General features: G+C 42.5%; 1 protein-coding gene and 1 non-coding gene across 2 annotated transcripts in view; one reads left to right on the top strand and one right to left on the bottom strand.

Moving 5' to 3' along the window:
* LOC125426611 (acyl-CoA (8-3)-desaturase-like) overlaps window positions 1-27,970 on the top strand; it is a 181,856-nt gene that overhangs the window by 87,139 nt on the left and 66,747 nt on the right. The window lies entirely within an intron of this gene.
* Window positions 2,096-2,225, bottom strand: LOC125427620. Its single transcript, XR_007243737.1, has one exon. It is a non-coding gene; the product is annotated as a small nucleolar RNA SNORA27 (small nucleolar RNA).

The following is a 27,970-nucleotide window of genomic DNA, read 5'->3' as shown; positions in this document are numbered from 1 at the left end:
TGGGTTCTCTGCCTATGTTATGCAACATAATTCTATTGTAAGAAGAGACGTTGCATGTTGACAATTGTGTAATTCTTCATTTGCGATTTTCACCATATAGAACAAAGTCACTTTAGCAATAAGAATTAAATAAGCTCTGCAATACACATTAAGGATTCTAAATGGTATTTCACTACTTGAAGAACCTCCTACTCACCATTTCTATGGGAGGCTCCTGTCCCCCGCACCCGTCAGCCCTGGAATCATATAAGCCTTAAAGCCTTTAAACTAAAAATGACACAGAACATTCTACCATTCCATGAAAACTCTATGGAAATATAATGTTTTTGCCCAAATGCTAGAGTGCTCTGGGTGATAGACTGATGTCACTTCCAGACACAAGAGAGTAACATCAGTGCCTCACCAGTGATATGTCACCAGTGAGCCTGCTCCTCAATAAGTCTCTCCCTGGTTGCCAAGCTGTAACATATTGTCTAGACTTCCTTAGAGTGTGTGTGCTGTGTTTCCTTTGCTTTCTATCTTGTTGTGTTTCATGTGGGTAATGGTGATGTTGAGGGGCATGGCCACATCACTATTTACTAATTGGCTGCTTCCAGCTCTTACTGTCAGGAGAGCATTTTCCGCACACCATTCCTCATTTGGTAGGGTGGTAATGGCAATTCTGTGAACTCCATGTAATTGCTATGGTCTTCACACCTTGGAGACAGAATTTCTATTTCACATATAAATTTCTTCATCTGAGTTGTGACTGGTACCACACAGGCTCGCACAGATGTCAGAGTTAGAATTACTCTGCTAGTAAAGGAACAGAAGTCATGGATCTCAGTTGAATTGCTACATACTCGTACAGCTTGCTGCTTCTTACACAGTGTTCCACAATTTACATCACAATCTCATCTATTCAATAAACAGGATAAAGCAGTTATTCAGAACTGGGAGTAATGTTAATGTTTACTTATTGTTCTCAAACACTATGATAACAAGTTTCAGAGAGTAGCCATGTTGATCCACAGTAGAATATGAGTCCTGTAGCTCCTTAGATATCAAGAAGATTTTTTTTGGTATAAACTTTAAAGGTCAAAACTCCCTTCATCAGATATGAGTGGGAATGGAGATTTTTGAGTCCTTATATCTGAGTCAGAAGGAGGGAGGGGTGTTGGGAAATGGTTTGGGTTGGAAATTTAGCATCTGTAAATGAGGTAAGAATCCTGTGTCCTATTCAGCTCTGGGGAATCCATTGCTGAAGTTCAGCAATCTCTCATGGCCTGGCAACTGGCAGGAATTGGGAGTGGGTGGGTGTCAGGATCTTGGGAGAGTGAGCAGTGCATGACATCATTTATGGACTTTTCCTTGAAGTGATGTAACACTGTTAGCAACAGTGCCCCTCCATGTCCCCCCCCCCTCGAATTCCACCAGTTGACAGGCTGTGCCTGGATACCTCACTGTAGCTTCCCAACACAAATGGTGATTACACCACATGGGTCCTGTAACTCTGGAAATAAACTTTCCTGAGATCAGAAAATACTGATGGAAGGGAATTCAGGAAAGATCTGTGATTCACAATATTTTTGACCATTAGATCCAATCCACTAATATGGCATGTCCTGACAAGCCATAATTAATGAAGTAGCCCACATTTTCATGATCATGCTTACCATAGTTTGTTTAATTAAGACCACATTTCTATCTGCATTGTCTGAAATCAGCCATTCCCTTCCCTCTGTTTGTCCCACTCATACTAGATCCTGATAAACAGGCATAATTTTAATAGGAATATAAAAACATATAAGAAGGGTTGTGCTGGATCAGACCAGTGGTCCATCTAGTCCAGCATCTTGTTTCACACAATGGAGAATTAGTTGCCCCTGAAGAGCTGATAATCTAGGCATGGAAGCCAAGGCCTTCCCCTGATGTTGCTTCCTGGTATTGGTATTCAGAAGTTTGCTGCCTCTGAATATGCAGGTTCCCTTAAGTCATCATGACTAGTAGTGATTGATGAGCTTATTCTCCATGAATATGACTACCCTGCTGTTTTTAAAGCTATTTATGCTTACGGCCATCACTGCATATATATATTTTCCCCCTTCTTTTTTTTTCCTGTTTCCTCCGACAGGATCCAAGTCAATTAAGTATAATCTGGTTGGGTTTTAAAAGGATATTCTTTATCCCACTTGAATAGCCAATGGAGACAAGAAGCATCCAAGCGGCAAAGTGAAGGGGGAGACACAATTTGATTATTCATTGGCCTATTATGCACTTGTGATCTGCCTCACAGTGAGTGTACATTCCCTTCAGGGCAGATTCTTGGTTGTGCACACATCCCCCCCACCCCCCACCCCAAGTACTCACTGCAAGGCACATCAGAAAACCCCATGACCTCCAAAGTCTCTTTAACTGCAATGTTTCCATTTTCTTCACTGAAAAAGCAAAGATCTGTTGGGTGTGCTCAGCCTGCTGCATCATTGCCCACACCTCCCATTGTTGCCAACACCTTTGCCCACCCATCTAACAGCAGTTCCTCCCACACTTGGCCAGCAGAGCGGCCCGAACACTGTTCTTTTTTAAGAGAAAAAAAGCAGCAGGCACCAAGACAAGCAATGGGTAAGGGAAATGGCAGCTGGCTTGGCTGGGGAAACCTCACAGTAGGAGAATCCCCAGGTAGTACTGAAAACCATGGGGAAAAATCCCACTGCAAAGAAAAGAGCAGCAGTGTAAGCCCTGTTTGCATAACAGACCATTGCATAATACTTCCTGTTGTCTGTCCTGAATCTTTTTCTGGTCAAATATATTGCTCATCATCTTTGCAGATATTTATAACTACTGTATATATTCTGAAGAATTAATTTTCCAAAGTGGAGCATTAAAATTTTTTTTCTTCAACACCAAATTAGGAGTCAGTGGCTGAGAAGAATCTTGGACTTTTCTGTTTGTTTATTTTTGTTTCAAATCGAACTTTCACTGTTTGGGAAAGATTAAGTCATTTCTAAAAGAAGGAAATGGTATTTGGGCCAGACATTGGAATTCTATTACATATGGAGTTTGATTAAATGGTGCACATTTTGAAATCTTGTAACATTGTGTAACATTGCCCAGAGAATAAAACACAGGATGTCATCCCACACAGCACAGCGTAGAAATATAAAACTTTTTCAGATTTGGAATAAGTGTATTACCTGTTATGTAGAATGCTAGTTTGGTTCAATAGTAAAATTATCAAAAAGAATATTGCTTACCAACTGGGTGGTACCCTTAAACACTGCCACTCCTATCTTTAGCAATGCTTCATGCCTCATGTGATGACTCCTTATGTTTCTCTCTTTCTTTGTTTCCCTCCCTTTTGATGCACTTCCACAGACATTCATAATAGCAGTGATTCATGAATATGAAGTGGTTGGGTAAGATCCAAGACCAGTTGAGAGTTGTAACACCAACACTGAAGTTACCCATTTTTATGATGAAATCACATCCTACTCCAGAGACATGCACAGAGGAAATTGCATGCGTGGCAACCGTTATGTGGCTCCTTTGCAAGTCAATGTTGCCTGAAATAGGGTGAAACAGATTTGCCGATGGCCTGCAAGACTGTACCCCAACAGCCTGGTAAATCAAGAAAGGAAAACTAACCAAGGGACAAACTACATGAGATGGAGATCGTGAGTCTCCCAGAGTACTTCTCAGTTAAAGTTCAGATAGGCAAGGTCTTGATTTGGATCAGGTCCACGTGGGACATTGCTTGATTTTGTCCATTAAAACAGGCCCTCCCACTAGTCATGGAATAGGGAGGAAAAGTTATACCTCCTGTCTTTTTTCCCTTCCAAGCCCAATAAGAACATGAGGCATTGAAGCAGGACTGGGAGACCTGAGTTAAAATCACCAGTTGCTCTGAATCTTGCTAGGTGGTCTTGATCACATTGTGCATGCACAATGACAATAAACACTTCTTCTTCTTCTTCTTCTTCTTCTTCTTCTTCTTCTTCTTCTTCTTCTTCTTCTTCTTCTTCTTCTTCTTCTTCTTCTCCTTCTCCTCCTCCTCCTCCTCCTCCTCCTCCTCATCATCATCATCATCCAGTCACACTCTCTCAGCTTAACTCACCTCATAGGATTGCTATGAGCATCAGGGCTGGAGTGAGGGGGAACTGCACCCGGTGCACGCATGTGTCCTGTGCCCCGCCCCACCACACCCCAGAATGCCCCCGCCACTCACCTGCATCGGCATGCACCAGAAGCATCACGCCCCCCTGCCCCCTTGGTGCTACTCCACTGATGAGGATACAATGGAGGAGAGAACCATGTGCACTGCCATGAGTTCCTTGGAGAAAAGGCAAAATAAAAATTCTCCTAAATAAACACACACAAGCAGATATATTCTGCCCCATAAATTTTTCGTCTTTCTGACAGTATCTTGTGGCTTCTCAAAGGCTAATACATTGATTGCATTAAACTGTTGTAAGCCAGAGCCCATTTCTTAAATGTACTACATTCTGCCAACAGAGGGAGGAAGGAGTTTTTAGAACAAGTCCAGAATCCAGAAGACTCAGTATTTCAGGACAAGGTGTGTTAATTATATTGCAGAACATAGATGAGAACAAGATTCAATCAAGACAATTCTTGGTCTACACATAATGGGTATGGACCACTCCTTTCAGCTGATGAATAGAACAAGTAGAAGAAATATGACTGCATGTAACCGTAAGGAGGGACAATTACTTTTTTAATGAGTTAGCCATCCCAAAGTATCTGCTGCATCCACATATTCAATCTGCATACGAATTCCAGCTCAGCAGTTTCTTGTTGGAACCTCCCTTTGATATTTTTCTGCTTAAGTACTGCAACTTTGAAATCAGACATTGAATGTCCATAAATGTGTCCTACTGTTTTCTGGGTGGTCCATTCTTGCTGGTGAACTGTTGCTTCAAGATGGCAACTCTGTCAGTAAGGGCAAATGGGTCTGTCTGGAAATGTGTTTATTTATTTTGCAAAATTTACACCCTACCTTTCTGCCATCACAAGGGCAACTAGGTAGCTAACAAATTAAAACATACACAATAAACTCATATTTTAAAACCACTTAAAGCAACCAAAAAGAACAGCACATCACCAAAGCAATCAAAACCAGAACTACAAAACAAATGGAAACATTAAAGCTTAGCTACAATTAAAACATTGGTCAGGAAGGGATCTCTGAGTGATCACTGAGGAAAGCCAACCACCACCACAACAAAAAAGTCTTTACCTGCTGGTGGAAGATGTTAACAGAAGGGGATAGACAAATCTTCTTGTGGACAGAGTTCTAGAGTTTGGAACCATGCACAAGAATAACCTTTCCTGGCCTGCCAACACACCTAAGGGGCACCCAAAGCAGGACTTCCAATGGTGACCATAATGGTTAAGTAGGTTCATTAGGGACTAGGCACGCCTTGAGATATGTTGATCCCAAACCACACAGAGCTTTGAAGGTCAACATCAAACCAATTGGGAGCTAGTGAAGATAGGTCAAAGGTGGAGTAATATGATCACTACTTCAGTTAAAATACAGGCTGCAGCATTCTGCAACAACTGAAGTTTCCAAACACTTCTCAAGGACAGTCCTATGTAGAGCACAGTAATTATTCTAATAAAAAAAATTGTCTCTAAAGGAGATATTTCCACAAGTACTGTAATTCCCTATGGTATGGTGGTAGAAAGCCAGCAGAGTGACATCTATGACTGTCAATCAAGCCGGAGCTGATTTTTTTTTAAAAAAATATTCATTTATTTAAAAATACACAGAAAAAAGAACAAGGGAAAAAGCTCAAAATCCAGAAACTAAACATAATTTTTTAAAAATAAAAAGGGTATATATAAAGTACAGAAAAAATACAACAGTGGTAGCAGATGTTTACACAAGTTGTTGTAAAAAGGTTCAAATAGTTAAAAATAAGTCAATATGTAATTATCATTTATATGCCACACAATCAAATACTGATAGAGTTACAAGGTCTCCACTGATTCACTAGAGGTGGGATTTTATATTTCCAGGGTGGTAATATGAGTTTTTCAGCTATAGTAAGGGCACAAAGAGTCCATTTTTACTAAACCTTGGTAGCCCTCCAAGAGGCAGACAAAAAGACTAAAAGTACATAAACATATTCAAAAATCAATGAAAATTCTAATATTAAATGAGTATGAGTAATAACTTCTTCCTAGAAAAATCGAATGACTAGACACACCCAAAGCATACGTCTGAGGGACATGTTCTCTGAGTTACAATACCAGCAGTCATGTAGTTCTTTGCTGAAGAGTTTCTGTGGTGTCCAGTATATCCTAAACATAATTTTTGCTGAATAAGTCACAATTTAAGATCCATAGAGAGAGCAGGTATAAATATTGCTATATCCCATTGCTTTAGAAACATGAGGAGATCAAGCTCCTTATTCCATTTATTCCTGAGACTCTGTATATCATATCTATTAATCAGCATCAAATATTTATAGACCAATATTGTAGATTTCGTTTTCTGCAGCAATTCAATTACAATTTCCAGGCGCAAAGGGGACACTTAGATAATTAATGCCACAGGGCTATATTTAGATATCAACAGATGTTGCAGTTGTAAATACTGTGATTCAGAGTTCCTCTTTTGGCTTTCTTAGTTCCCTGATTTGGCTCCTGTCACATATTAGATTAAATAATGTTCCCAAGCACTGAGGGGCCCAGATTAGGCTTGCAAATGCACCACAGTGTAAGGAAGGGCTTCAGCTCCCGCCCTGCTATTTTTTTCCAGACAATATACACACAGGGGGTCCCATTCTTGTCACTGTGGGGTATCACATGCTTCAGTGCATGTAGAGCTCCACAGTGGGGCAATCTGGCTCCCTGCAGCTGTTTTAGCTCAGGAAATGTAACATCCCTCACCCCCTTGTGCTCTGCACTATTTGGCAACATCAGTTCTCTGATGTTACATGTGATAATACTTGGTTTGAGGATCCCTAACCTGACTTGTGTCTCACATATTTTCAAACTGAGTCCTTAGTCTCTATCTGCATATTACAAAATCCTTGTTTCTGCTGGACAACAACTGACAACATGAGCACTTTGCATCACACATGTGATAAGATTTTGTGTCTCCCAGATGCCCAGCAGCTTTTTTCTGATTGCAACCACAACCCACAGAAAGAAGTAGTTTTAGTCTCCCCTAGCATGCTGTTTTCACAAGGAACCACTAATGGTGCTGTTGGGAAATGTGATTTTTACAACAGACCCAACATCATCTGTTCTAATGTGTAAATGGATTGCGCAACTTGATGGCATTTGGTGTGTTTGAAAATGCTCAGAAAGGTCTGTGAGGTTATAGCACCCTCTGCTGATGAGAAGTGGAATGACATTTAAAATACTGTTGAAGCATTAATGTCTCCTAAAATACAACAAAGACAACTCCACTGGGGAATAAACTCATGCTTCACAGAGCAAGACAAAGATAGCTACTTGGACACATTACAGTTGTGTTTATCATTGATTAAAACCAGAGTTGTTTAATCATGACTGCCAGTATTTGTGTTTCCTGCTATGCAAAAAAAATATACAGAGTGAATTTTCTAGGCTACAGTTATCTTTTGGTTCGATGACCAAATATAACTGACAGAAGCTCCCTTGTTTATGCTTTCCTGTGGATAAAGTGTTGCAAATATTAACTTTAATATTCCTGGATTCACTTGAACAAGGGGTAAAATATTGGACATAGACCATGAAATTTAAAGCAATTCTAGAACATGCACATTACACCCATTCTGAAATCACTCCATTGGTGGTTGCAATAGACCATCAAAGCATCCTTAACTTCTTCAGGCAGGGAACCACACACTGACCTAGCTTGTCAGATTTTCCTGCCTTTTCCCTTCAGGGACTGAAGAGCTTCAGAGTTATGGTAGCGTGTGGTATTATACAAGGATTTTCCCTCATCCCTGTGACTAATCTTGTAGATGAAGGATGCCAATTGACGTAAACCCTCAATAAGGCACACAAAATAAGAATACTGAGTCAGATTTTAAACTTAAACAGAATAAAAGGTTTATTAACAGAGAGGAGATGGGAAATGAATAACTTGGAGAGATAGAATGGATGAGGCAAATAAGGCAGGAGATACACACATGGCACAGAGATTCAGTATTAGTTTTTTCAAGCACAGATTTAATAATGCTTATTCAGTTTCAGTTCCTAGTTACAGTTCAGCTTAGATGTTATATAGTTGTTTTTAGATGGTACAGTTGCTTAAACTTAAGATGTTCTGGCTAATGACTTGTTGACACACATGGGGTTCTATTAGAAATGGTACACATACTCAGTACCTCCAGAGTTAGAAAAAAACCCTTCAACTAAAACATAAAACACTGTACTGAGGAAACACAAAGCAAACCCAATACCTGAACTAATTGGTACTCTGGAATTCTTCCCTCGCTAGAAGATATTCCTCACTTGTTTATATAGATGGCCCTTCAGCTTGGTCCATTTATAAACCCCTCCACCAGTTCTCTCAGTCTGTGTATGTTATTGCTTTCACCACAGCTCACAACTGATTAGTAGAACCAGTCACACATGTTGACTGAACAACTCCTTTCAGACATGTTATGCTTTAAAACTCAGTGATATGCTTTAAAACTCATGATAACTCTCAACAGCAGGAACTCTAAAATCCAAAAGCCTCATCAAAGCCCTTCGGTGGGTGATTTTAGAGCAGCTAGCTTTTTGGTCTGAAGACACCCGGGACAGAGAATTTATAAGGGGAGGGGGAACAAGCCACTGAGCCCTTCAGGGATGGGGCGGTATAAAAGCCTCAAAAATAAAAATAAAATAAAAATAAAATGTCCTGTCAAAGAGTTAAACTGACCCCTCTCTGCAACATCTAGCCAGTAGGCCAAACAGCGTGCAGAATGCCACAGCCAGTCAATTTAGATGCATCCCAAAATTGAATTGGCTTTCTTGGCTACAACATCACACTGCTGACTCATATTCAGTTTGTGGTCCACCAGGACTACAAGATCCCTTTCACTTGTACTGTTGTCAACCCAGGTGACACCCATCCTATATCCGTGCATTTCATTTTTTTCTACCTAAATGTAGTATCTTATATTTATCTCTGTTGAAATAAATGTTGTTAGTTTTGATCCAGCTCTCTAATCTGTCTGGGGCATTTTGAATTCTGACTTTGTCCTCTGGGATAATAGTTATCACTCCTAATTTGCATCATCTGCAAATTTGATTAGCATGCCCTCTATTCCAGGCAGACAGTCTGTAAGCACTTAGAAGGCGGGGGGGGGGCAGAAAACACAAAGTGCGCACTGGGCGCACTGTGGCCCAGCTATGCCACTGACCGCAAGCCACAGAGAAATTAGAGGAGCAAAACATGTGACTGCATTAATATGTTAAATTTGCAGTGGGACTGCATTTCTTGCTGAAGAGTCAGTCTGGATCTATCTCTAAAAGGACTATGAAAAAATTGACAACTATCCATTCTGTTTCTCTCTGAGCTTGCATCAGCTTGCCAGGAACATAAAAATTGCTAGCACACATTCACACACACTCACTCTAACTGGTGGCATTTTTGTGTGTGTGTCTCATCCACTCTCTCATGGCTTATATAAAAGTAACAAATGAAGGAGAAAAAACAGGTGAAGTACACCGCGAGGATTAGACTGCAGACTGCATATCTGGGTCCGAGATTCCTAGATAGATGAAAGGCAGTGTATGTGTGTGTGTGGAGGGTGGGGGGGAGGCAGTTTACCTGATTCTTGTTAGGCACTATGGAAAAGGACAGTGGTGGAACCTATTGTCAGGTGGGTGATTTTAGAGCAGCTAGCTTTTTGGTCTGAAGACACCTGGGACAGAGAATTTATAAGGGGAGGGGGAACAAGCCACTGGGATGTACCAGCTGATATCACAGAAGAGATGCTGGGTTGGAAGTCATTCGAGCCTTTGTTGCCAAGGCGACCCCTATCCCCCCCAGGCCACCTATGGTCCATCTCATCCTCATTCCACTTTAATTACAAGTAAGCCTAATTGATTAGTCTTCTGCTTACTTCAAGTGTAAAATCTGCCTTACTCAGCTCAGAGAAGTTGAGTCTCATATATATATATATATATATATATGTGTGTGTGTGTGTGTGTGTGTGTGTGTGTGTGTGTGTGTGTGTGTGTGTGTGTATACACACATACATACATACGCACGCACGCACGCACGCACAACTTTAATGCCATATGGCTTACTGGTTCTTTTTTTGGGTCAATATCTCTATTACAATATTCAGGCAAGAGTAATAAAAGAGGGATATGCTTCTTTTTTGTTTTATCTACTCTTCCACCTATTTTAGTCCATTTCTATAAAATGTTTATTGTTGTAAACTTCTCCACTTATCTGTGGAATGTTAAAATCCCTAAAGTCCTTTTTTGCACAGCCATACTTTGAACAAGCAATATTGCTTACTGATTCTTTTTTTGATCAATATCTCAAACACAGTACATTGTTCTGTGAAACCTGTTCATTTAAAGTTCATGGGATCCCCATACACAGTTTGAAGAGGCAAATTCACCTGCCAGGTCCATGAAGATTCCCACAATCTGAGTCCCTGGGAGAGCACCTACTGCATGGCTGCAAAAGTGGCTTGCAAGGGAAAAAAATGAAACTGAAATATTACAATCTTGTGCAGCATCACAGCTGCTCAGCAGTTACTTATGTTGAGTGGCAGAGAAGCTAAGAGATCTGAGATTAGTCTCACACTATCAAACACAGTACGTTATTCTGTGAAATCTGTTCATTCAAAGTTCATGGGATCCCTATACACAGTGGCTAAGTATATTATCATAGTATCGTCGAAGGCTTTCACGGCCGGAATCACTGAAGATACCAGCCATAGATACAGGCAGAACATCAGAGGATCCTCTGAAGATGCCAGCCACAGATGCAGGCAAAACGTCAGGAGAAAATGCTACTAGAACACGGCCATGCAGCCACAACACCCCAGTATATTATCATCACCCGTGTCATATGAGCAATGGGTCTGAGTATCTTTTAAGTGGTAATTCATAGATTGTTTTCCTGGAGATTGTCATTTACACATATAAAACCCAAATCACTGTTCTGTCTACAACCTTCAGTATTGACACCCATTTCCTTCCTTGCCAAATTTATCCCTGGAATACAAATCCCTGGAATATAAATTCTGATCTTTTCCAATGTAATGACTCAGGAGAACAGCAGGATAAACCTGGAGAGCCACTTAAAATGTTAGATGAAGATAAAGATCATAAGAGAATTAATCAGTTTCCACCAGGATTGAAGTTCAATCATGCTTGTGGTCAAATTCCTTTTCATTAATTCTGCAACTTCCTTGGGAACATGCCTGCCTTTGGCTTGCTAAATCATGTCCATGCCTTGCACTAAAGCTTTTAATACCCTCACATGAAATCTGAAGACATAGTTCTTTGGAAAGGTTGAACTCTTGAGATTAGGTTGTCATTTTCCCACTGCATTTCTCATGTAGGCACTGCTTTACATATAGCTTGCTGAACGTTAGTTAAATATATAAAAGACCAGAATCTGCCTGTGGGAGTGGCATGTGGTTACTTTGGTAGATTTGCCTCCCCAGGGCACTTACCCCGGCAGTGGAAACAGCCAGTGTACAGCCACTGCTGCCCTCCTCAGTGGGATGCAGCTCAGGATGCCCTGACAGCATCCCTGCGCCTCCACAGCTGGGGCAGTCTGGGGTTGTGGCTGGGGAAGGAGCTGACTTCAGCTGTTTTCTGATAGCGGTTAGTTTAGGCTTAAGTCACTCAAAGCGGCGTAAGGCTGTAGAGCCCCATAGACACTTCTGGGTGGCAGGAAGGCTTTTTCTCTTTTCAAGCCTTCACCCAGGGCTGGGAAGTCTCCCTGGGAGCAGTGGTGTAGTGTGGCTGTGGCACCACAGCTGGCAGCCTGGCCATTTAGATGGGGCTGCCTCTAAGGGCATGTGGCATTTTACATGCTTCTCTGGTGGAATAAGAAAATTATAATCTCATGACTAGCTGCATCCAAGCAAGAGATGCAGCACATCTAGGAGTAAGCTACCTCTGAGATCCCCTTTAACCCTTGTGGCTTGATTCTCTTCTTGCCACATGTAAACCCTTTTTAGCCATTCATTTGTGGGAAGGGGGTAGGTAGGGGATAATTAGAGAGACATTCTTACCTGTTAAATTGTTGCACCACCTTGAGAGAAGTCAGAGAATAAAGGGTAACATGTTCCTCCTGATCCACTTTCATAAGTGATCCCACAGTGGGGGGCAGGGTGTGTGTGTCTGAAACGATGGAAAGAAGAAAGGTTGGTTATTCTGGAATTAAAATTTATTAATGATTGTCATTGCTAGTCTCACTTGATACCATCATCTTTATGTTTTCCTTCATAAATTCAAATGTGCCTATAGATTTTTGTCTAATCAAAGCATTTATATATCACAAGGCAAACCTTCATGTGGGACAGTTCAATCAGGAGGCCCTTAAAAAATTGAATCCATACCCACATTTCCTTCCCATTCTCCAACCTGTTGTCTTTTATAGTTCCAGTTTAGCAAAAAGAAATTGGTTGTTTTGCTTTGAAGTTCTTCCAAATCTCATCCTCCCAACTATTATGTATGCTCATGACAACTAAGTAATCAACATAATTAAATTACAAAGGACCTTGTAGCCCTTCAAAAACTTACAAATGTATTGTAGCATAGACTTTTGTCTGTCAGAGCCTATTCTGTCAGATTCACATACAATGTAGATGGCTTTGGCACACAAGAGCTTTTGACAAAATCAATTTAGGTCATGAACCTAAATTAACCCGTGCAAAAGAGTAATACTTTGTCTACACACTTAATTATCAACAATTAGACTTTGTGGGAGGAACAATAAATCAAGTGAGCATTGCATAAAAACATGTTGCAAACTTGGGTGGTGTTTAACTTCTACTTTTCAGGTAGGCATATAATATAGAACCCACCCAAATACTAGACATGTAGTATCTTATGCCCAATTGGTAACTTGGATGAAAAAACATAAATTACACCTATGTTTCAACTGCATGATTGTTTCAGTTGTCATGTTATCTGCACAATCATCTATATGTACAAAAGTTAGCTCCCAGTATTCCATCAGACTCTCATAATATCCTATCATATTCTACTATGATTAAAAAACCGAATGCAGCAGAAGTGTGATTCAGTTCCCACTGGCTCCTCAAGAACAGGTTACAAAGCAGAGAACACCTTTTCAGAGGTGAACCTGGATCACACTCCAGAAAATGAGAAAGCAGCAACAGGGAGAATTGGCACCCTTTTCCTTTCTTTATATAAAGGAACTAGTGGGGCCCGGCCACACGTTGCTGTGGCTTATTGTGGTGAAATGGGAAAGGAACAATAGCAGCAAATCAATTGCAGAGGCCAGCAGTACATGCTCATGCAAACATGCAGCCTGATACTGTGCGATGTCATTGATGTGTGTGCCCGCATTCCTTGGGGGCGGGGGGGATGGAAAGGCACCTCTCCCACACATCTAGGCTGGCTGGTCATGATCCTTTACCTGGGAGTAAGTTTTGTTGGTGGCAATGGGTGTTGCTTCTTTTATTTTTTAATTAAAGTTTTTATTGAGTTTGTTAAAAAAGAACAAAGATAAAAATAACAACACATCATAGATATCTAATTTATGTCCATTAACATACATTCCATTGGCATATACATCAATCCTAAATCTGACTTATAAAACAAACATTGATGTTTCTATCATTGTTTACTCCCTTAAAGACTCCTTGAGGTCTCTATTAGAATCTATCTATTTCTGAGGTGAACACTTCTACCTCAGTAATTGGCTCCGTATATGTAATACTCCAGTTCCAGGTCTATTCCATTTTCTATATTTGTTACTCTGCCATGTACATTTTTGCTGGAAAATAGTAATGTTTTTAATACTGAACTTATCTCGCGCCCCCTTTACCTTGTCTTTATTAAATGTTTCTCGTAATTGTATATAACGGAACCATTGGCACATTTTACCCTGAATGGGTGTCGCTTCTGAGGAAACCCTCTGAGGGGCGCAACGCAGCCATTCAAAGTATGTCTTGGTTGCTTTACTGAGCTTACTCCTGAGTAATGCGTGCCTGGTTTTCTTAACTGTAACCGCAGTATTCAGGGAATCTAGGGTGCCTGGCCCCTCCCTCCCGTCCCTTGCATGCCGCCCCTCACTCTCTTCCCTCCCTGACTTCTCTTCCCTTGCATGCCACCCCTCCCCCTCCCTCCTTTCCCTTTCCCTCCGCTAGGGTGGGTGGGTCATATCAAGATGCTGGGCCCCCTGCCTCCCCTCCCTTGCATGCCACCCCTCACTCTCTCTCCTCACTCACTTCTCTTCCCTGGCATGCCTCCCACTCCGTTCCTTTCCTCCCCCTCCCTCTCTTCCCTTGCATACTACCACTAACAAATACACTGTTAGCTTTTGATATATATAGATGAATGGCTGAAATTTATTAACATAGAAAAAATATAACACTGCACCTGGGACTATGTTGCAGAGAGGGCCATCCCCCACCCACAATACTGGGTGTCCCAGTCATCGCTAACATTAACAGAAATGACATTTCTTTCTCCTAAAGGTAATCCAGGGTTTTAGTGAAGCAGAATAAAGATCTGGTTTATCCTCAATCCTCTAGATCAAGAAAGGAAGCCCCTCTTCAACCAACTGTTGGGCTGTCTCTTAGGATGAGAGTAAGCTCCCCCCCCAACTGAGAGATAATTATATCATATCCAAGTGAGATAATGATCAAGGGTTGAAAAATGTCCCTGATCAGCTACCCATCTATGGGTGGTGGTGGTGGATAACATCCTTACCCAATGAGCCAGAGAGAGATGGCTTCTTCCTAGACAATACGATCTAATAAATTAACTTTGTGATGATTGACAGGCAGCTTGGTGTAATTCTCATTCAAAAACAAATCTGCATTGCTCAATAAACAAAGCAGAACACCTTGTGTTTCAAAGGAGATTGCAATGTAAAGGTTATGCTAATAAAATTAATGTTATTGGTTATTGATACTACCATACCATAATGAAGAGACTGCACAAACGCATTTCTAAAATTATTATATACAAGGGGGACTCCACAAGGACTCGCAGGAGGAAATTTATTTCCCTTTTCCCCACTATTTTCTCTTTCCCTTTCCTGAAACTGCCACAGCCTCTCCCTTTTTCTGCTTCCTTCTTTCATTTTAGGGTTGCCAACCTTCAGGTAGGGCCTATAAACCTCCTGAAACAACAATGCCTCTCTACTGAAGATCAGTTTCCCCTTAGTTTTTCCAATTCCATGTTGGAAAATTTATGGAGTTTTTGGGGTGGAGCCTTGAGGATTTGGGGGAGATCGCCAGGAGCTCTTTGCAAGTCCTTACCAGTGGTGGGATTCAAATAATTTAACAACCGGTTCTGGTGGTGGAAATTCAAATAATGTAACAACTGATTGTTTACAAGCACCATTTTAACAACCGGTTCTACCAAAGTGGTGCAAACCAGCTGAATCCCACCACTGGTCCTTACAGATTACCCACTGAGCCATTTGACCTGCCCTGACAACCAACAGGGGTTTAGAAGAGAGGAAAACTGGAGATGAGAAGAAGATAAAAGTAGGCTGGCTAGGGAGGAGGCAGAAAAGAAGAGAGATTGTGTGGGGATATCATAGAAGGGAAATAGTAAATAGTGAGGAAGAGGAAAATTCACCTGCCAGGTCCATGCAGATTCCCACGTATATTCTAATAGTGAAGTTGACCGGATCTGAGGACACTTAAACCTAGTGATTGAAGCTGTGAACAGAAAAGACAGATCTTTCAACAAATCAGAAAAATGTCCCAGGTTTGTGGAAAAATCTGAAATCTAAAAAAAATAAACTGAGGGGTGAAAAACCCCAAAATGATAAAAGCAATGCCTGTAGCTTTTTAAAAAATGGATTCCCTTGGAGACCATTGTTAGGCAATCAATTGTTTCCAGGCTTGGTTTCTGAGAGTAAAAATGCAGGGGAAGAGGGCATTGTTCTTTCCAGGGCTGTTTCCAGGCCAGTCCTGGTAGCAACCACTGGGTGACTTGATATCACCTGACTGTATGATTCATCTAGGCCTGGCAGTTTGCTACCATTCAAAAGCAGCCATCCTAATAAAGTTAGTGTGCATAGTGGTTAGAGCTTCACTTCACTCCTATGTAACCTGATTGATAATGTAACCTGATTGATATGTAAAGGGACTTTCTCTTTCTCTTCCTTTCTCTTCTGATCTTTATGGCTTTAACACGGATTGTAAATAATTAGGCTAGTGACCCTGGTGAGTCATTGCTCAGAGAAACAGGATGTGCCTGTTGCCCTGAAGGGGGGGGGGGGGAGGAAGCCAGGTGGCTGTATCTATCCCTATTGCATCTTGGGGCATCTAAGCCTCCAACAACTCTCTTCATATTTTCTCTGGGAAAACAGGAGGGGGGGGGGGACTAGTTGAGGATAAAGGGCTCCAGGCAAGCCAGGTCTGGCAAAACTGGCTTTCTCAAGCTGGATGCTTCGTTGCCTTTCAATAAACGCTACTGATCAAGAATCCAGAGTCTGTTTATTGTCTAAAGGTCCAAGACCTAACAGGTAGGAAGGAGAGAAGGAAGCAGCAGGCTTTCAGAGAAGGAAAAGAGAAATAGTGGGGAAAGGGGAAATGAGATATCTCCTGCAAGTCCCTGCAGGTTCCCACTTGTTTGCCTCTAAATCTGTAAAGAATGGTTTTGATTGTTCAGCTCAGAAAGTAAAATGAATTTACCTGACTCGCTGTGGCGAAAAAAAATTCATCATCAGATAAAATATAAATTTACATGAAACAGTGGCAGCAAACCTCCGGAATGCTAAACTGATAGTATACAGGGTAGAGGTACTCACAACCTATAGTAATGTTTTTCACAATGTGACTATTCTTCAAGAGCTGATGTCTTCATTAATGTATGCAAATCCTCACAGCTAATAGCAAATTAAAGTATGATAATAAGCAGCAAATTATGGTGTGATAATAAGCAGCAAACAGTGCCAGAAGAAATGAGCCAAATCAGTAGGGGTTATTGCATACTGACAGAAATTAAGGGGAAGAAAAATAACTGTAATGCAAAACAAATTATGACCTGGTTTAAGTCTGTAGTTGAATATGGATTTAAAAGTTTACAGTAAGATGGAATAATTTTTAGGATTTTTTTCAGGATGGGTATTTTTTCAGATTTGAATTTATTGGACATGAAAGTTTTTGATAAAGTTGGGAAAAAACCCTACATACTAATACAGGTAAATGAGGGTGGGCGGGCTTTTTTTCAGAAACCTGAAAACCCACCACAGCCAACAGCCCATTTTGTTTAATTCCTTGGGACACCAATTTTGGCCAGGTCATCAAAAATTAAACATGCTTAGTCAGACACAGAGAAGCCCTGGTCTGTTAAAGCTCTTATTGAGATCAGATTATTTGTAAGTGAGGGTACATGTAATCAGTTTGTCATGGTAATCTCTCTCATCACGCCTCCTAGAAGAATGTATTTTAGGGTCAGGCTCCCAACCTTTTCTGCTCTGATTACTACGTCATTTGCAATGTAGAGTGACTCCCATTCAGGGACGTATGTATACATTTTTTATGGGGAGGGTTTGCGGGTGGGGCCACACCCCCACCCACCCCTAGGGCATGGCCACGCCTCCCCAAGCCCCGCCCCCGGCCTAGCGCTTATAAAAGCAGCTCTCCAAGGCCGGGGATGGCAGACTCCCCTGCCCTCCCCTGCCCCGCACCAGCTGGGCTCCCAGCCAGCAGCCGGCAGTTCCTTCTGCCCTCCCCTCTGGGCAGAGGCATAGAGGGAAAATGGAGCCAGTGCAAAATCTGAGTTTTGCCCCCCCCCCCCAGGCAGCCACTGTGATGCTGGAATCCACCCCACACAGGGGCGTAATGAGGCAAACTGGAGCCCTGGGCAAAACCTGAGTTGGATGCCCCCTATGTGCGGCCACCCCACCAGGTCATTGGTGCCTGCAGGGGGTGCATTTTTAAACATATTGGCACCAGAATTTCAGCATATCATCAGGAGACTGTCCTGATTCTACCCCCCAAGTTTGGTGCAGTTTGGTTCAGGGGGGGCAAAGTTATGGACCCTCAAAAGGGTAGCCCTCAAAAGGGTAGCCCCCATCTCAGCTCCAGGCCAAAAACCAAAAAAAAACCTAAAATATTTTTTAAACCCACAAACAGGGGGGCAGAGCTTCGGACATGAATGGGGGGGGTTGAACCCAAGAACACCCCCCCTTACCTATGTCCTTGCTCCCGTTTCTTTTCATCCAAGTACTCAAATAAGCTTTTATCTCCATAATGGTGATTACTACTTCCACTGTCTAAAATCTAAGCATTTTGTTTTATTTCTTCAGATTTTACCACAAAAAACTTTGTCTGTACTCTCAGCGCTGCTGCTGTGGGAGGGATCATGCTGACAGCTTTTATTGTTTATTGTTCTAAAACCCAAATGATGCTTTGCTCGCAGACTTTTGCTGTAGTCTGGGCACTGACTTGCAAAATGGCCCATTTTATTGTATGCATCACATCGTAAAAATGTCTTGTTGCGTATAGCTGAAGCTTGTAAATCATTTCCTCCTCAAACTTCCTCCTCAAGCTCTCCTCCTTCAGCTAACCAACAACTTGCACCAAATGTAAGTTTTCTTTACATTTTATCAGTTACAAAGTTCTCATAACTTTTTGGCAATCAAATCAACAAGAAGTAAATCATCATCTGCTCAGACCTTTCCAGCTAACTTTACTGGACAATTAGCCTCAGTATCTCATTAATATGCTGATTTAAATCACCCCCTTTGGGCAAATGTTTCATAAGTAGCTGATACTGCAGAAACATCATTGTTGTTCCAAATTTCTTTCCCAAATGTTTTTCTAACTCCTCCCAAATTTCAGTCACTGTATAAAAGTGTCAGTTCATAATTAGTTGGATAAAGTTGATACAATAATAACTCTTGCTTTGGAGTTTCATTTGTTCCAGGTTTCATCTGGCTGGGCTGGTTTTGGTGTTGAAAGAAGGGTCCATAAATTTTCCTGCTGTAAGATCACTTTCATTTGTAATCTCCATGTGGAGAAATTTACATTTGTAAGCAGGTCTATGTGAGTGCCATACCTCTCTCCACAGGGGGTGGCCACCTTCTGTACATATTATTGTTCCCTGGCTTTCTGAATCTGGAGCAAAAATTTCCTTTGTCTTTTAATCAGTGCAATTAACTCATAGGACCATAGCCAACAATGTTGGAGTGTACCGCATGGAGAAGCAGCTAACACACTGATTAAAAGGACAAAAGGTAAGTGTGTATTAGGAAGGACATTTAGGGAAGGAAAGAGGGAGAGATAGCATGCTGCTATCTTGCTGGCTCTTTTTTTACTTTCGAGAAGAAGCAGGATACTAGACCTGAGAGTGTCAGGACAGACAAGAGGTGGCACAAAAGGACAAAGGAGTCACTAACTTTACAGCCCTCTCCAGCTGACCCCTTGCCTGCCTCCTGCTGGGCCATTTTGCACATTAGACATTGCTACATCCAATATGATTCCCCACTCCTCTGTAAGAGCTGCAGACTCTTATTTGGTCAATCAAATTCCCCCCTCACTCTAACAATTCCTGAAGGATGACCTTGGGCTAGTCACAGTTCTTCAGAACGCTTTCAATCCCACCTACCTCACAAGGTTTCTGTTGTAGGGAGAGAAACATGAAGGAGTTTGCAAGTCTTTTTGAGTCTTTTTACAAGAGAGAAAGGGGGGATATAAATCCAAATTCTTCTTACTCTTCTTCTACTGCAAATTCTTCTACTGCAAATGATAAAGGAACTAAGAGCTCCTCTACAAAGCTTCTATCTGAAGTGAGGAACTAGTTTTCTAAAGCCGCTTGGGTCAATCGTAATGAAGTTCAAAACTGACAATGAAAAGCTTTAGTTTATGTTGATTAACTATTTGGCAAACAAGACCCTTTACCCTTTACTTTTCTTAACACCTACCACAAACCTAATTATGAAGAACCTAAAGCCCAACATCTAAATTAAAATTTGAAGTCTTTTGAACCAATTCCTAAGATGCTGTTATTCAAACTAGCCTCTCACTTATTATATCAGAATGGAGAAGTACAACAATATAACTCCACCAACACAACAGAGTAGCAGTGAATACAACTCCCCCCACAAAAAATCCCTTTAAACAAATGAATAAGGGCCTAACCCACCACAACACCTCAACACATCAGAGAAGCAAGGGGAGAGAGGGGAGAGAGAGGGGGGAAGTTATATTTGTGGTGGTCAAACTGGCCAAGGTCTCTTGACTAAATGTCTTAAAAACTGAGAAAATAGCTTATACAACGTAATAGTCTAGAATAGAAACTGCTTCTTGAAGCAACATGCAAAGATATTTGGGAGGAAGATGGAACAAAGATGATAGGAATTACTAAAATCTTGTTTAAGCATTTGTTTCACATCTACATGTGAAAGTATTCTTAATTTAGAATGCATGCAGTAAAGATGGCTAGATGCAAAGAGATGGTGTGACTGAACTTCTGATATCTCAATTGAAAACTATAGACACATTTTCCTTTAAGGAGGACAATCTGCTGAATACAAACTCAGCACAATCAAGGGAGAAAGAAGTTCAGAAAGGAAGAGAGTATCATTACAAGCAAAACTGGTTTTTCTTCTCTCAACCACAGCAAGAGCAAAGCTAGGCTTAACTGCGGGTGCTTGCTTCATCCTTGCCATCCCTGAAAAAAAAACCCAGACGTTCTCTCCATTTCTGAAGAGACCCGTTGGCTATCCAGTGGCTTCAGTGGATGTCCTTAATTTTTTGTGGGCAAAGTAACATGGCATATTTTGGATTTTTTGTGGTACTTACCAGTAGCACTCACTATGATTTGATGTGGTGTTCCCTGTTTCAGGTCTGTCATGTAGACAACATACTTAACACATGAAGAACTAGAACACTGGTCCCAGGATAAAAAGGAACCATTGTTTATGCTAGCATCCCAACTTAACACAAGAAATCTCCCAGAGAGGGGAAAGTGGAAGCAAGACAAATACTTAATTGCAGGAGCAGCAGTGGCACAGTGGTTAAGAGCAGGTGCATTCTAATCTGGAGGAACCGGGTTTGATTCCGCGCTCTGCTGCCTGAGCCGTGGAGGCTTATCTGGGGAATTCAGATTAGCCTGTGCACTCCCACACATGCCAGCTGGGTGACCTTGGGCTAGTCATAGCTTTTCGGAGCTCTCTCAGCCCCACCTACCTCACAGAGTGTTTGTTGTGGGGGGGGGGAGGGAAAGGAGATTGTAAGCCCCTTTGAGTCTCCTACAGGAGAGAAAGGGGGGATATAAATCCAAACTCTTCTTCTTCTTCTTTATGAGAAAATAACTTTATTTATCTAACCCAAGATGCAGAAGAGAAAGAGTACTGGATAGTAGTACATGCAGCAAGATTGAACTATTTAATGGCAACAAAGCGCAGTGTGGGACTTACCCTGTGCCACCATTGTTGCTTGGGAGAGAAGGCCACCCCTTCTTGGAGCCCTTTGACCCAATAATCACACAACACTCATGGCTGGGGAAAATTTCTTGGCCATAGCCAACTGTTTATTGCACAGTAAGGAGCATGAGGTGAAGCATGGGATTCTGATCTGATTTGTAACACTGGGCAACCCCTCCCCAGGGGTGCCTCCAGGGCAGCGCTGCCCTGCTGGCTGACGGATGCCCTTGGAGCTGCCTCAGAGCTCCCTAGCTTCCCCTCCCCCAGCCCCTCAGATCAATTCCCATGTGTCAAACCACTGAATGGCTATGACAAAGCAGCATGCATTAACACATCACCAACATATGAAAAGGGGAGAGGTGGGTGGGTGAGTTGTTGGCTAACCAGGGCACATGGTCTGAACACAAAGGCTGGCCCAGCCTTATGTAAGCTCTGGGTGGCCTCTCCTAGTGACATTGCCCTGTCCGTGGGGGCATGGCTGAGAGGCCCCCAACCGCCCTTCCTGGGCAGCAACTGTGGCCATGGTGATTCACGGCCACCCTTTTGTTACATCTGCTGCATGTCAACTACAGGACTCACAGACACATTGGGGCTTGAAGTGTTAAATCACCCAATTCAACCTGGATCTGTGGCATAGAGGGAGAGGGGTTCCTTAAATGGCATAGAGGTATTATTTGTCCAGTTATTCCTTCCATATGTGTCTTCAAGGATAAGTAACATCATTTGGCTCAACCAGGCAGGAGCTGACAGGAGGAAGTGGAGGGTGAATTCCAGGAAGGGGATGCAGAATGGGAGAAAGAACAAATTATACCCAGCCTACTTTGACAAGATTGGCCAGCATTCTGCATTTGTGGAAGAAAGGGCAGGGTGGAGAATCCTATGACTTCAGGAATGGAAGATGGTCCAGGAGCAGAACCACCTACAAAAAAAGTAGGGCTAGACATACCCTATTATTACCTTTTCATATCTCAGACCCCCTCATGCAGTACTGATGGGTTATGAACATCAGTGCTGTGCAGTTCTGGGAAATGTGAATAGATCAGGAGCTGAGCTTCCTGCCTGACCAAATGGGTGGTTGATGGTTTTAATAGGGGAGATGCATTTGCCAGATCAGGTTATTAACCTGTCTGCATACATCACCCTAAATGAGAGGAGCCTTGAAGAATCACAGGAAGAAGGGATCTTGGTTACAGTGTTACCCAGAAAGGAATAAAACAAAGTGGATCTCAGTAAGAGTATCCCAAAAATAACATTATGAGGAAAGAGGGGAAAAGTTATTTTAATTGTAAAACAGACAAATAACTTTATTGAATACAAAATAAAATACAAAGAAGTAAAAATGTAAAGAACCTATATTAAGCACCTATTCCCCAAGCACTCACTCATACGCCCCAGCAAGAAGGTGTGCTTTATAAAAGCAGAAGGGAAAAAATTGAGAAGTTTTGTAGACTGGACATACAACCTTAAGCCCAGGGTTTGAGACCTGGAGAGGTTTTGCAGGTAGAAGCAGTGAGGATCCAAGGAGCAGAGCAAGGAGCCAGCAAAGCAAGGAGAAAAAAGCATGCAGCATGCAGCAGGGGTTCTCAGTCAGCAGAGGTCTGCATCAGGGACCTGGAAAATGATTTGCTTGGTCTGGGGTCCTTCTTTTATCAGAAGGATCCTGAATACAATTTTGGATTGGCTCAAGATTTAAAAAATACATTTTACTAACTGGCTTCAAGTTAACTTCATTAGACTGCTGTGAGCCAAATCTGCGTGGGATCAAAGAGTTTGGGTGAGGCAACATAATCAACATTTGTTAATTAGGTTCAAGTGAGGTATATTTGCATGGACACAAAAGTTTGGGTGAGGTGTGATGGAGGGCAACAGGAGAGCAACAGATGTAGGGCAAATTAATGACTTGAGGGCTCTTCTTGATTGAATAAAAAAAGAAGAGGGATTGTTAGTTGGTTAATGAAACAGTAATGTCCTTGGGCTGGGCAGACACCTTTGTAGTATGTCAAGATACTGGGTGATGTATCTAGCATTGAGATGTTTTCTTTTATTGAGAACAATATTCCACTGAGATGGTGGAGATTACATTTGTTCTGTTTTCCTTGCAGCAACCCCCATTCTCACTGGCTGTTTCTGCATGGCCAAAAAGCAGCGCCCTACGGACAGAAAAAACACCGTCCCTAGGTGCACTGTTTGCACAGCTGGTGCTGCTGCATTGCAGCAGCGCCGTGTGCCAGCCCCAAAATGGCGGGAAAACAACTTTATTGAAACTCGCTCAGGGAGCGAGTTTTTCCAAAAGTACTGTCTTCCAGCCAGCGCAGTGCAAACCGCACCAGTGTGAGGGTGCTGCTTTTGGCCCCTCTGGTGTGAGGAAGACACTTACCTTTGCTTACTGTGCAGCTCCAGATGGGTGGAAAGACACGCCCACGCTGCCCCTGAACCCCGGGGTTTGGAGGGCAGCGTGGGCATGTCTTTCCAGCCATCCGGAGCTGCACAGGAAGCAAAGGTAAGAGTCTTCCTCACACCCTGGGCCGCTCTGTGCAGAGCCACCCCTGCGGGCAGCGTTGGTATTGGGACTGCCTGCATGAGACCGTGCAAATGGTCCTGACGCTATACTGGCTTCATTTAAGCCAGTGGGAAGCCGCTGCCTCTGACCGTGCAGAAATGGCCTCAGTTCCTGGGATTTTCCATTGTCATGGCTCAATTAAGGTGCCTTATTAGACCCCCGCAATTTCAGATTCCTTGACACTTTAGCTGCAACTTTGCAACAACTAAGTCCAAAATAAGAGAGCAGTCCCACTATCTAAGGGAACTCTGCTGGAGGGGGCAAGGTCCTCACAACATGTTCCAGAATTCATGAAAACAGACTTCTTCCTCAGTTTATGATTGAATCACCGATCAATTGCATTTGTGAGTGGTCTATTATTCTGCAAACCTGGGTCATCATTTATAGAAAAGGGTATGAGGAGCTCTGGACATTCAAAGAAGCCTTATAGACATACTCAAGGATGTAGATAAGGGGGGGGGGGTTTCTCGGGTTCAATCCCCCCATTACATATCCAAAGCTCCACCCCCCCCCCGTTTGTGGGGTTTTTGGATTTTTTAGTGTTTTTTTCAGTTTTTGGCCTGCAGGGGTTGCAGTTTTTAGGCTAGAAGCACCAAAGTTTCAGTGATGTTTTAGGAGACTCTCCTGATGATACTACCCATGTTTAGTGAGGTTTGGTTCAGGGGATCCAGAGTTATGGATTCCCAAAGGGGGTGCCCCCATTGTTTCCAATGGGAGCTAATAGAAGATGGGGCTACACCTTTGAGGGTCCATAACTTTGGATCCCCTAAACCAAACTTCACCAAACCTGGGTGGTATCATCAGGTTAGTCTCTTACTGATACCACCCATGTTTTGTGAAGTTTGGTCCTAGGGGTCCAACGCTATGGACTTCCAAAGGGGGTGCTCCCATCCCCCATTGTTTCCAGTGGAAGCTAATAGGAGATGGGGGCTACACATTTGAGGGTCCATAACTTTGGACCCCTGAACCAAACTTCACCAAACCTGGGTGGTATCATTAGGAGTGCCTCCTAATGATCCCTTGAAAGTTTGGTGCTGCTAGCATAACAATTGCACCCCTGACAGCAGGCAACCCCCAATTTTCCCCAGATTCTCCTTTTAAATCCACGCCCTTTGGCATGGATTTAAAGGGAGAATCTGAGGTCCCCAGTTTAAACATTTAAAGTGATGCTGTTTCAGGTTGGGGGAGAATCCACTCCAAAACAGCATCACTTTCAGTTTTAACTGGGGACCCCAGTTTTAATTGGGAGTCCAGTTTTAACGGAGGACCCCAGATTCTCCCCTTAAGGTGGATATGAAAGGAGAATTTGGGCTGTCTAGTTTAAACACCATTGAAAGTGATGCTGTTTTGGAGTGGATTCCAACATCACAGCGGCCGCCCATGGGGGGCCCCCTGCAAAACTCAGATTTTGCACCGGGCTCCATTTTCCCTAGCTACGCCTCTGCACAGAGGGGAGGGCAGAAGGGGCTGCCAGCCACTGACTGGGAGCCCAGCTGGTGGGGGGGCAAGGGAGGGCATGGCAGGGGATTCAGCCATCCCCGACCTTGGAGAGCTGCTTTTATAAGCACTGAGGCTGAGGGCAGGGCTTGGGGAGGCATAGCCACACCCCCAGGGGTGGGTGGAGGTGTGACCATGCCCCCCGAACTGTCCCCCCAATAAAAAATCTATACCTACGTCCCTGGACATACTCCACCAATACTCCAGGAAATCATTCTGCTCCCTGCCTGGAGTGCTTAAAGCAGTTGTTTCTTGATCAAGGGTACTGTCTATAATATTAAACTAGATTCTTTTCTCCTCTTAAGGCCCAGGTATTTTGTAGGTGTATTCAATCCTGTACCTCTGGCATCAGAAGGTCAAAAGATATTTGGGAATCTCCAGGGGGAAATAGGCCATGTAACAGTGAAATGGCAACAATTCATAAAATTATCAAAACTGGGAATTCTATATGGATATGGCAGTAGGTCAGTGTATATCCACCTCTTACTCATATGACATGCTTTGTAAGATGGAAAAGGAGTGGAAGAATAATCAGTATCAGATAAGTCATATATGAATGTATGTTTAATATCAGCCTGTCATATTTGGGGGGAAAAGTCCTATTGGGAACATAGCTTTAGCTTGATGTAATATGTGCTAACTTTCAGCCAGTGAAAAATCAACTTGATAGGAATCTAGGGCAGCTGAATTTAAGAATTTGGAGCTGACACCACATAATCTGCATATGCTATTGCAATATATCCCCAGGTAGGAAGCTGTAACACTTTATGACCTATGGAACAAACCCCAGCTTTTACACATTTTATGTTTCATGAAGGAAATGACTGTGTTAACTGGAAAAGATGCCTTATCTAACTTTATGAGATCAGTGTGTATGTAAAAGATAATAGACAGGATCCTGTAATCCACGGTTGCAAGAAATGTAGGATGTTTCCTACTCTACCTTCCTTCCTGAAGACATTGCTGAAAGTTTATTCTCAGGGTTGAGAGACTTGCGTGTATGAATAACTGCGCCTATCTGGCAGCTGTAGTGGAAAGAAGAAAGGGCGTAAAATTCTCTTTTCATTATATCCCAGAGCAGAGCTGTGGAAAGAGTGATCTCAGTTCCCTGGGATTTGAAATGGCCTTAGTGATAGGGGAGAGTGGGGTTTCTCTTTCATTCTACCACAGTTATTCCCAACCCTCTTCCCAACCCAGTGGTGGGATTCAAAAATTTTAGTAACAGGTTCCGATGGTGGTGGGATTCAAACAGTGGTGTAGCGCCAATGGGGCTGGGTGGGGCACAATGGGGGCGTGGCCAGGATTCCAGGGTTGGGGCATTCTTGGGTGGGGCTGTGGCAAGGACACAGGATGCGCGTGCTCCAGGTGCAGTTCCCCTTCGGCCCGCCTCTAGATTCAAATAATGACTGTTTAAAGTATTTTAAAAAGCAATATACCGTATGGTAGTATATTCTTTCTTTTTTAAAGGAGCAGCAGTGGCGTAGGAGGTTAAGAGCTCATGTATCTAATCTAGAGGAACCGGGTTTGATTCCCAGCTCTGCCGCCTGAGTTGTGGAGGCTTATCTGGGGAATTCAGATTAGTCTGTACACCCCCACACATGCCAGCTGGGTGACCTTGGGTTAGTCACAGCTTCTCGGAGCTCTCTCAGCCCCACCTACCTCACCGGGTATTTGTTGTGAGGGGGAAAGGCAAGAAGATTGTAAGCCCCTTTGAGTCTCCTGCAGGAGAGAAAGGGGGGATATAAATCCAAACTCTTCTTCTTCTTCTTATATAATTATAATTGAGTTGGATTTTTAAAATAGTATAACACTAGAAGTAAGGAGAGAAACCAAAACTGTTTACAATTGTTAACATATTACAAACATATCTAATTGTCTATCTCTCTCAACCCCCCCAACTAAAACATTCTATATTGCCTCCCTCCTTCCCATATTTCCCTACCTCCCTACTTTCTACTTCACCTTCAGATTCCTATAACTACTTTATCTATTGAAAGAAAACTAACAGAGGGAGAGATCCAAAATCCTTAATCTAAAAGAATAGTTTAAACTCCTCTCTTGCCAATATAAATTTCAAGGGGGCGGGGGGAAGAAAATGAAAAATCTTTACCTATAATACTTTCCAACCTTTATACCAATGAACAAAAAAAATAGTATTACTATATATTGTAGTATGTCACACAGTTCATACACACATGGGGGGATGCCATGGGGACAGGGGGGCTGCAGGGGCCCTGGGGGGCGATTTTGCACCCCCACTTGACGAAATTTGTTGTACCCAAGGACAGAGATTACCTCCTTGTCCCTAGTGGAGTTAATCATTAATAACCGGTTCTCCGAACTGAGAAAATTTTAGTAACCGGTTC

Source organism: Sphaerodactylus townsendi, linkage group LG02, assembly GCF_021028975.2.
Source record: "Sphaerodactylus townsendi isolate TG3544 linkage group LG02, MPM_Stown_v2.3, whole genome shotgun sequence".
Taxonomy (NCBI): Eukaryota; Metazoa; Chordata; class Lepidosauria; order Squamata; family Sphaerodactylidae; genus Sphaerodactylus; species Sphaerodactylus townsendi.
This window is presented reverse-complemented; position numbering and strand designations above follow the sequence as displayed.